This window comes from Triturus cristatus, chromosome 1_1 (assembly GCF_964204655.1).
Source record: "Triturus cristatus chromosome 1_1, aTriCri1.1, whole genome shotgun sequence".
Lineage (NCBI taxonomy): Eukaryota > Metazoa > Chordata > Amphibia > Caudata > Salamandridae > Triturus > Triturus cristatus.
In genome coordinates, this window is record NC_140579.1 from 592,464,452 (window position 1) to 592,474,864 (window position 10,413).

Sequence of the window (10,413 nt, forward strand, 5' to 3'; positions counted from 1 at the left end):
ATAGGAGGGGTCATCTTGGTGTCCTCTGAGCTACCCATCGGACTGACCATCACTGGCTTGTAGTCATCATTGCCACTTTCCATAACTCAAAGGCTTTCAGGAATTTTTCTTTTCTCTATTATCAGACTTTGTTTGGTTCCTATCCATGTCCAGATCATCAGAATGGGGGCTTGGAGAAGATAGTGGAGTACCTTGTTTTTTTTTCTTGCTGGAGATTGTGAAGCCAATGGTTGAAGAGCAACATCTTGCTCATCAGGAAGCTCAAACTTCTGTTCTGCTCCTACTTCAGGAAGAACTATTGCTGGCTATGGCTCCTGTTGTCCTTGCGGCTGAGACAAATACATTTCAGAGTCACTGCTCGTCGCCATGACTACAGTGGCTGCGTCGCTGAGAGACATCAACTTGGGCTTAGCCTTAGGTTTGGGTGGTGCAGTTGATGCAGGCGCGCTGCTCCCAGCCTTTTGCTGCCCAGAGAGTGTGGCAAGTACACCATGTTTCCTGAAAAAGGTGGCGGGCAGCATGCTAGTGGTGGCATCGCCTCCTTCTACTCCTAACTGGCACCTTTCTTAGCAGGAACACCCTTCTTTGGGGCCATCCTAAAGTTCTTTCGTAGATCTGGCAGTTGCCCTAGAAACACAAGCGGAAACAGAGGTGGACTCAGGTGGCATCACTGCCTGCATTTTGTCTGGCAGTAATGTGTGTGGTGTCTCTTGTGCACCTAAAAGAAAACAAACAAGGAAAAAAAACAGTTATACGTGTCATTTGCAGTTTAAATCAACAGAACATAAAACTTTGTAAGGTCATCACAAATAATTAACAATAGTGTATCCATTCCAAACCATCCATAACATAATATGTCAATAACCTTCAGACCTCTAAGGCCTACGAGACGTCTGTGGCAGACAGGGGCTGCAGGTGAAAATTGAATAATTTTTACAAAATAATTGCTGGTGTGTGCCTATGAGATACCTATATCAGGAAGGGATGCAGAGGAAAATTGAATAATTCTTAAAAATAATTATTGCTAGAGTGTGCCTATGAGACACTTATGTGTAATAGCAAAACACAAGGGAAACCCTACTCACAAAGAACCAGGGTAAGTACTGTATGTCAAGAAACAAAGGATCTTGTGGGAACAATAGTGTACTATACTGATACTACAATGCGCAATGGCAATAACAATGGGTCACGTGGATTTCAGACAGAAAGGAGGCCGAGTACAGTGTGATTGAGTATTTACAGTTTATATCAAATTTTCAAGAGATTTTGCAGATATATACAACAAGTAGTGCTTAGTGTCCCCAGTGTACAATGGAACCAAAAAACGGACTAGTGACATTTGTGACATTTACAGCTTGGTTTCCATCATTCAGAAACCGACCATTTACAATTCTGAAATATTTTCAGACACTGTACTCAGTAATCAGTGCTGATGCAATGATTCGTTTTTTTATATATGTCGACGGCGTTTCGACCCTTCCAAGGATGCAGGCTCTCTTCAGGACCTAATAATATAGGGACATCTGAAAAGATAACAATGTGCGCAGCCACATGTGAGAAGTGAAGAACACCGGTCAAGTGAGAAGAAAGTGGGAGTATACTCACACTGGACCTAGCCGGGTACTCAGTGTGAGGGGTGAGAAAGAGGCTGGCGGTTAAGGATGAGGCAGGGCGGATGCAAATGCCTGTAGTTCAGAGCTTGGGGAATGTTGTCCGTGTTTGGCCTCCGGTTGGTGTGGGCCAAACCAGAAGTTGAAGTGATAACGAGGGCGCGGGAACAGGATGTGTCCCGTCCATGGATTTCTCCTGATTTAATCAGTAACAGACGCGTGCAGCTGCTACGCATCTCCTCCCAAGCGTCTGTCTTGGTGCGATCATCGCACCAAAACAGACGCCTATGATACACCTATGGCAAGCAAGGGGTACAGGGCAAAATTTAATAATTCTTAACCCCTTCGACGCTGCGCAAATTTTCCTGCTGTGCGGGAGAATTAATGAGTGGGCGTGTGTCAGACGGCCCCCGGCCATCCTCCGCACACACCCACCGTGACGTCGGACAGGCGGGGGCCGCCCTGAGCACCAAAGAGGTTAAAAAAATGATTGTTGGTGTGCGCCTATGAGACGCCTACGACAGAAGGGGGTAGAGGAGGAAATGGAATAATCCTTACAAATGATTGCTGGTGTGCACCAGAGGCTTATGAGACACCTATGGCAAGTAAAGGGTGCAGGGAAAAATCTAATTGAAAAAAAAAAAAGAAATTCTGGTGTTTTCCTAGAGACTATGAGAAATTCTATGAGAGTCAAAGAGGCGCAGGGGGAAATGGAAAACATGCATAGAAAAATACTATACTACAATCATCATCAAGCACATTAGACTATCATACCAGGTAAAAATAAAAAAACAAGACGGCATAGACCTCTGCTAGCAATGTCCCTAGAAAATGGTTTAGAAAAGTGGAATAAACGGATTTACACACTGAATGCACAAAATGGCTGCTGGCACCATGTTCAGAAGAGCAAGCAAGAAGGCATGGACAACAAAGAACATATGCAGGCCCAGGGCAAAAACAAAGCACACTGGCTAAACAAAATGGCTGCCCTGCCATATGTCCACCAAGGGTGATGTGATGGACAGCAAAGAACACATGCAGGTCTATGGCAAAAGCAAAGCACTGATGCACTCCCTAGCCCAGTAAACACGTGTTACAGCGACCCATTACCAAATAACACCCACCTGTTCATTTATTGTCCTGTTGGCCATAGACATGCCCCACTTGGGTTGTGCAGGAGGTTGGAAGGTAATGCAGCGTCCCCTTGTGCTAACGAGGGGTGGGGGTACTGGATTCACGTGGAGCAACAGTTTTCTTTTGGCCTCCTTCCGACATTTTCTGATGTGGGTACTGAGATCTCACGAGACGGGATCTCTGGTTCTTGTGACATGGAACATCGTCATGGAGATGCCTCGGCATAAATCCGTGCCAGACATGGAGTCCACTCTTGCCTTTCCTATTCCTCCAGGGAGGAGGATCTCCCTGCACCAGCTCCGGCTCCTGCCCTTTTTTTATAATTCCTTTTGTATTCTGGCTTCGTCAGCTCTCTCAGGATTGTTTTGACGGCTTGCAGCACACAACGCTCCATAATTCCTCTTGTTCCGCGCCACATCTCCATGATTCTACGGCATGTAGCGCCCTCCCAATTGTGTTTCCCCACGCTGCTCTCCTAGCACAGCATAAGGTAAGCCTTGGATTTGCTTTCACTTGTATCAGGTGCTTCAAGTTCATTAGAGGGATTGTGTTTTCCTTTTCTCCACGTTCTTCCTGGCAGTGCACTGTTCCGCAACATTCCACTTGTGCTAAACCCTTGGAAGTTTATCTCTTGTTTTTTCCTTGCTGATTTCTGGGGAGTTCTATGTGCTACTGTTGTGTTGTCTGCTACTTTGCCCTGTTACTTGCCTCTTTACGCCGCAGCCTCTGCATTGGTGTCTGAGGCACTATGCTATGGTTTAGTGACATTGATTTCACACCACTATTTCCTATGCAATTAATAGGAACCTTGGGGTTGGTGGTATTCTATGAGGTCAATAGGAATAGAAAAGGCTCCTTCTTACATGCATGTGGTGAGTGAAAAGGGGTGTATGCAGTGGTTCAGTGAGGGTTGCGTGGGGGCTGATTTGGGTCCCATAATATCCTTGCATAATTCATGCGCTTTTTTCTTTCTTTCCCTATAAGATGTAGTCGGCTAGCACTGGAGTTGTAACCCCTGAGAAGCAGATAAACCACCCTGTTGGCAGTGGACCTATGTCCCTGCATTCCAGAATACTGCATCTGCATGTGCACAGCGTCGGCATAGGAGTCGGCGAGGACGCTGTGAGGGCGCTGCTAGGATTGCACTCTCCTCTCTGCTGTTCTTCCCCCGTAATACCCCGTTTTTTCTGGGCTGGCTTTTACTTCACCCTGTACCGCCTGCCTCAAGCACCAGCGCCACCGGGCCGGCTGCAGGGTGAGAGCAGGGACGAGGGCCGGAGTGGCGTGGAGCAGCGAGGGCAGTGAAAATAGTCCTACAGGTGACAAGACTCAAAGCCGCGGAGGCCGCCAGGTAGAGCAGAAGCGGTTGGTGCGGGTTGCTCCCCTGGGGGCCCCGCTTTGCCCTTGACTGCACGCTGCTCATTGTATGCTGCTCACTGCCCTCAATTTCTGCCCTCATTTATTACCCTTGGAGTACTCAGGGTCTCGGCCTGGGCCGTGGAGACTCACCCCAAATCCACTCCAGTGCAAATGCGACTGCTTCCTCACGCTACTCCAGCACCTCTCACTCCTGCATAGGGGATCTCAGGAGCCTCCATGGCAGGCAAGAGAAGGGAAGAGAAGGCACCTTGCCAAGCCGGTCTCTGGCTTCTGGCCTTAGGAAGCAGTAAGGTCAGGTAACAGCATTCTGAGTTGACTGGTTGAGTACACCGGTTGCACTTTTGTTTATTCTGGCTTTTTCTGATATTTAACCACATCCACAGAAGCAATTTGTTGCCCTGTTGACCTGTTGTCCTATACTCATTTGATTGTATGGATAAATACGATGCTGGTGGCGGCCAGGCTGCAGTATCTTAATTTTTATAAGGCTATGTGCCAAGTTGGCCCCTGGGGGTGAGCGGAAGCAGTAGACTGGTGCAGCTTGTTTTAGCTGTTTTTTGGAATCCTGCTGTTTTGTTGGGATCTTGCTGCCCATATACAGTATTTTATGTTTTAAAGTTTTTAAAGTTTTGATATTTAACCTCTACCAGCAGGTCCTTAACAGGAGTACAGCTGTGGTGAGGTGTGTCTTGTGGCAAATCTTCTCACTATGAGATCAGGTCATCAGACGGGATCAATACAGCTTTTGTCACAAGCTCGACCACAAAAAATGCAGAAGACTGTTAAGAGAATCCAAACCTGTTCACATGATAATGAGATGGAACTTGAGGAATCGACAGACCATACTAGGGCACCATCAAGTCCAGACCGTGTGCTAACTGTCGTTGACCAAGTATCTAATCCAATCACCACTAGCGGGACTCTGTTTTTTCAGCCCAGTATCATGGAGTTCTTTAAACAACCAGATAAAGCCCAATGTGAGGATATGGTATCTTTATCTACTCCTGCTTTAGCAAACGTGCCCATCAATTGTCCAGACTGTACGCAGTGTACTATCTCAGGGTGAAGAAATGAGAGATCGCTTGCAAAGATCTGTAGCTACTACTCCTTTATGTCTAAATGCATCAGCTGTAAAAAATACTCCAAGGGGGAATGCTCATGTAATAGTTGCTAAAGCCTAAGTCCATTATGTGTCCGTCCATGAAGTTTCTTTATCTAACAAGTTGTCAACTCAAACCACGCCACTGCCACAAAAGACCTGTGCGTTTCAGGTGGTAGATAAATCTTGGGTCAAAACAATTGTAAAAAGGAGTAATGTGAATGTGATGTCTCTGCTATTTGTTTGGGCGAAATACAATGTATTCTTAGTTTTCCTAAATGTTCTATGCCTACGACTAAGAATGGGAGTGTCTGTGAGAGTCTAGGGGACTCCATAATCCAGTCACCAAACATGAATGGCTTAAATCCATTCAGCCTTGGGATATGTGACAGCGAACAAGGTACTGACTCCCATCCAACCTTAACCCCTCAGAAGGCTAGGCCCACAAGTTTTGATCAGGAACTAAAGAATTTAGTTCAAGTAGATAACTCCTTGAACTCTGCATACCTCTCATTCTTGGACAAATATGATGTTCCTATTTTAGCAGATGAGTGTCCTCCTAAACATTAAAGTGTAGATAACAATGGAGTGTGGCGACATTTGTTGAATGCAATGGATGCAATAACGACAGCTTTAAATTTTCACGCTAATAAGCTCGATATACAGGTGGAGTATTAAGAACTTTAGCAGTTTATGTGGCAGTATAGATAAAAAAAATTACACAATTTAAACAACTTGGAGGTAAGAGCCCAGACCAATGTTAACAACTAATTGAGCAAATGCACGTGTTCACATATTTTAGATAAAGTATCTGATCTCCCGACCATAGTAGGGTCTCGTATAGAAGAAGTCAATAAAGTAGTTGTGTAACCAAATATAGAGCAATCCCTAATTTACAATAATGAATTAGGGCTAAGGGTAGCAAGTTTGAGCACACAGTTCCACCAGACTCAGCGAGAAGTGCCCCTTGATGATATATCTAGGGTATTAGCGGGGGATGTTGGGAAGCCAGAAGTATGTTTGGGCTCCGCTATTGCAGAGGATAAAAGCCTCATTTCACAAGGAAATGTCAATTTAGCGATAAGCCAGGCTGCTAATTCTATTGGTTCAGGTGATTGTCTTAGTGGTGTTCCCCCATTAACAAAAAGGGCTAGGAAAAGGTTGCATAAGGCTCGGACTAAAGCTAATAAAACCATTGTTTCAATGGTCTCAGCCGCCAAACCTAGGGACTGCTACCATATTTTTAAACCCACTAGTCAGAAATCTTAGGACAAGGAATGTTTTCATAAGAGGGCAGAACCCCCCTGATTCTATTGAACTTAAATTTAAGATCTCCGAATTGAGGAGCGAGGTACAGAACCCTTTAAGGGGTAGTAAAAAAGTGTATTTGACTGCTGCCGATACGGCGGCTTCTGATATAGTCGGCCTTACTAATGTAGCCGAGTCTAAGCAAGTCAGTAGGTCTCTGATCTGGAGTGGGAGCAAGCAGAGCCTCGGAAACATTATTAGAGAAACAGTCTGTAATCCGCAATCTACAATTGAATTATTAGTACATAATGAGGCCACGCCCCTGCCTTAAGATCATGTAACCCAGACCATGTAGGGGGCCCGTCGAGCTGACATGATAAAGTCCTGTTTAACTGCGAGTCCACAGATTTCTGTAGAACATCAAATTAATTATTTAACCAATGATAGCAAGTCGGTAAACAACGTTTATAACAAAACTTTTTATACGCAGGGAATCACAACGCGGTCGTTACAACGACCGCGTTGTGATTCCGCATACCATTACTCCGCAAGTCGGAAGAATGACTTGCGGAGGGGGGGAAGGTGTTGGATTTAAAATCCAACACCTTCCCTACTGTCCGCACAGACTGGAGTTGGAATAGTAAATTATACTATTCCAACATCCAGCGCCCCCCCTCCGCAACTCGTTATTCCGACTTGCGGAGTAATGGTATGCGGAATCACAACACGGTCGTTGTAACGACCGCGTTGTGATTCCCTGCGGACAAAAAGACTGCGGGATAAGGAGGCATATTCTAGCAAGTCAGGTCCAACAATATCTCTAAGGGTTATGCCGGAAAACAAAACATCTAATAGTGCGAAATTAGTTTTTCATCCCTTATATGAAACCAGGGGCATTCATGATACTCTTAATCGGAGTCTAATCATAAAACTTATTTCAACAATCCCCGATGTAGCATTTATTAAAACTACTGATCTTCTTTCTGCCCAGTTTAAACAAATACATTTGAATTCATCTTATGAGTCCACCATAACAACTTGGGCTACTAATGAAATTCTGAATAAAATTTTACATTCAAGGTCTTATTTTAAGGAATGTGGTATTGAGGTCATTAATTGCACCCCCTTAAAATATCCCTCGATTCTAGAGGCATTAGCCTCAAAAGTGGAAAAAGATAGAAACAAGATTGAAGGTAAAAAGTTAAATCCTCTACTTAGAGGTGTACCTGGCTCATTCCACAAATCATCTTGCAATACAGATTTGCTGATTACCAATTCTCTAAATGGAGTTTTCTACCTGTGAACTGCTACCTAAAACAATACACAACTGGAGGACTGGTCTTGGCTTCCAATTACCCTCGCAAATGTGCATCCAGTAGATGAGAATTGAACTTTGTCTGTTGCAAATGGTAAGGATTTGCAACTGAGGATTTGTTCCTGGAATGTGCATGGGTTAGGGCATCTATTTGCCGACCCAGATACTATCCTATTTTTAAATTGTTTTGCAATTTTATTGTTCCAAGAAACGTGGAGAGAACAAGCAATGCCTCTGCTTCGGTTTAATGGGTTTAATCTCCGGGCAGTATGCACCAATAAATTAGGGCGTGTGAAGTGGTCTTTCATTTTATATTGAGACCAAATTAAATCTAATAGTCGAAGTAGTCAACCTGCAGTTGGATTGGTTACAATGCCTTTTATTACAGTACAACTGCCTTAAGATGATAATTTTTTATGTCTATTTAAGCGCAATGGTAAATAAGGTGATCCAGTTGTATATCCTACAGGATATCTTGAGTTCATTAATAATTAGGCACCCAGATGCTGGCTTTATCATTTCTGGCCATTTTAATTTACATCTGTGTGCTTTAAAATCCTTAAATGGTAAGAGTAATGGCATTGCCAAAGATTGCTGTGATATTATGCACCAGCTTGGGTTAAAGAAAAAATCCTGGCACAAATTGAGGTCAGTTCCATCTTTGAAATCTTCTAAGCATGGCTCAATTATTGGCTACACCTTTTTTTCAGAAAATGTAAGTCCAAATTGGTCGAAAATATGGTGACTCCAGAGCAACCATAACCCTCAGATAGTTACATTACACTTGCCAATTAGTTGTAAGCCTACATCTAATGCGCTCCTTAACACTGTTCACTTCTCATACAATCTGAAGAGACTGGTTTGGCATTTGGATAAACATGAAGAAATAATACAGGCTGCGGAAGTAAAAATAAAGAATAGTGAACAGTGGCAGGTGGGGGTAGGTTCCATGATCGATAAATGGAATTATATTACATCTTCCAGAGGGGGGAGTGGCTAGCCGCCTAAGATGGCCGGGTTTTGGTAGAGCTCCGGACCCTCGGGGGGATTTATTTCTCCTGCACCGCCATCCCCGGTCTACTGGCGACCGAGGACAAGGTCGCCTGTGTGCTGTGACCCCCTGCGTGGCCCGATACCTTCTTGGACCCACGGAGCCGTGATCCCGTGAGGCGCGGTGGACGGGCCTGCTCACCGCTGTGATTGAGCGAAGGTCGTAGACTTAAATGGAGCGTGGACGGCCCAGCGCGCCACAAGACTGCATCCTTTGTGGGCCCTGCGACCTCAGGAGAGTTCTAACATTGGACCCATCGCCTTGGCGACTCCGTGGTGTGGGGTCCGGTTCGGCGTGCTGCCGTCCGCGGCTGCTGTGCGGAGGCGCTGGTGTGCTGTGGACGGGCCGGCACGCCACGCAGCGGGGCCAGGGAGGTGCTGGCGGGTGGCCGCACGGCTCTGGACTCACGTCGCTCCTGGGGAGCGCGGCGGCGGCGGGGGCTACCTGAAGGCGCCGGACGGATCCGAATGAAGACAGTGCGGTGAGTTGGTATGCCCGCATTGCTTCAGTTGCATCATCCTTCATTCTGGCCTCCATGACCGGGCGAATTGTTGACCCCTCTGCGTCCTGCGGTCCGGCGTGGCTCTGGCGCTGCAGACTTGGACTGGCTGAAGTTGGGGTGGGACTGGGGCTTGTTGGCGCTATTGTCCCCCGACTGCTGCAGACCCCTCCCCGCCCACCTGATGCAACACTACTACACAGTGCTTGAAACTGGGCGCTGCTGACCCTTTATTTATGTGCATTGCCTCGTGGCAGGTTGGGCCCGCGCTCTCGGCGCCGTGCCCTGGGACTGGTTGGAGCAGCCTAGGTGGACTACACTAAGCACCACAAGACTCTATATTTACTCAGGGAGGCACAGCTGACTGGAACCGGCCAGCGCGTCATACATGCTTTCTCCCCTATGGCTATGGTAGACAATATCTGGCTCACACACACCCCCTGAGGACTGTGCTGGCCTACCTCGAGTTTTCTTGTACGGTGAGGTCCCCTATGTAAAACCCCCCACTAGACACTCAGTGGAGGGACGTTCTTGCTGATTTTTCCGTGAGACCTCCTCTGTCAGCTGCTCCTTCCCCGGCCGTGTGGGCCCGACGGTCCTGCACGGGCACGACCTCCCGGGGCGACGCCCGAGCCTGCTCCCACGGGTAGCTGCTACGTCGAGCCTCATCAATACACACAGATATTTTCCTGTTGGGGACTTACTGCAGGGCCTGGCCAGAGCGGAGCGGAATAGGCCCTCCTCCCCCACCTATAATTTTGTCCGCCTACCCCGAGCACCCAGAAAATAATACGCTCCACCAAGGTTGACACACAACATGGGCAGAGTCAGAGCGAAAACGCTGGATGGACACCAAGGGACGGGCGCCCCCTCCACCGCGCCAGAGCTTTCCGACCGGCCTCCTTCGCCGGAGGCCTCGTCTCAGGAGTTTATCGAGGATACACCCGACAAGGTGGATTTGATAATTAAAGAAATCCGGGATTCCAGGGCGGCACTTGAACTGCAGATCGGTGCGCTCACCTCAGGCCTCACTTTACTCAGGGCGGACCATGGGAAACTGGCCGATTCCGTTAAAGA